This window comes from Dioscorea cayenensis, chromosome 9, assembly GCF_009730915.1.
Source record: "Dioscorea cayenensis subsp. rotundata cultivar TDr96_F1 chromosome 9, TDr96_F1_v2_PseudoChromosome.rev07_lg8_w22 25.fasta, whole genome shotgun sequence".
NCBI lineage: Eukaryota > Viridiplantae > Streptophyta > Magnoliopsida > Dioscoreales > Dioscoreaceae > Dioscorea > Dioscorea cayenensis.
The window spans coordinates 16998661-16999633 of record NC_052479.1 but is presented as its reverse complement, the minus strand read 5'-3'; positions in this window follow the sequence as shown (position 1 = coordinate 16999633).

Here is a 973-nt window from a genome sequence, read left to right as displayed (position 1 = left end):
GCACCATTTGGAGGAAATCTTGAGAAGGATCAAACGCGAAGACATAAGTCGGGTTCAAGATGCAAGAATGTCTGCCAACCTCCATGTATTCAAGTTAGCACCATGATTTGGAGGGCACAAAGGCAGTCACATTCGAATATCCAAGCTTGTGCATTAATAGCAAGATCTTCACCGATAAAGCCATTGTTGAAGAAAGCAAAACGATCTATGACGTAAATGTGTACTCGTTTAAGTTACCTCGATGAAAACATACATTTGAGAGTGTTTTGGGCCAGTACTGTAGGAGGGCACTGTACCCAACAGTGTAGCAATTTACTGTAGTAGGTACTGTTCACAGACGGCTGAAAAAGAGAATTCCAGAGAATCCACACCGGCGTGTGGAAATTATCCACGGCCGTGTGGAATTCCACAGGGGCATGTGGAGAATCCATAGGGGCGTGTGGATGCCCGATTCCAGCCTTATTTAAAGCCGATTTCAGCCCCAATTTCAATATTCTTTTCTCCATCTTTTCTGTAACTTGAGAGAGGACGGCGGCTAGGGTTTGGAGAGATATTGGCTAGGGATTTGGAGAGGTCCTATGGATCCAACATTGCTCTCCATTTGGAAGAAGGTTAGTAGGAGAGCTTTCGTCGGCACTGATCCGACGAGGTGTATCCTAGGCCAGACAAAGGGTCCCTTGGACAAGTAGAGGCTTCTCCATAAGGTCATCGTCACCACTACCAAGGAGGTTTTCTATGGATTACTTGTTTTTACATTCGATTTCATTTATTGTAACTAGCTCCATAGAGAGCTAAACCCCATAGTGGATACTTGGATTTGTGAACCGCAGGATGTATTTGTTTCATTAAACCTTGTTATATTGCTTTCATTAATTGATGTGTTAATTGAGTTCCAACCTTGTGTTCTTAATTGTTTGAATACCCCCTTAGAGTGACACTAGGGTTAAGAGTTCCTTTTCACAACCTTTGTGAG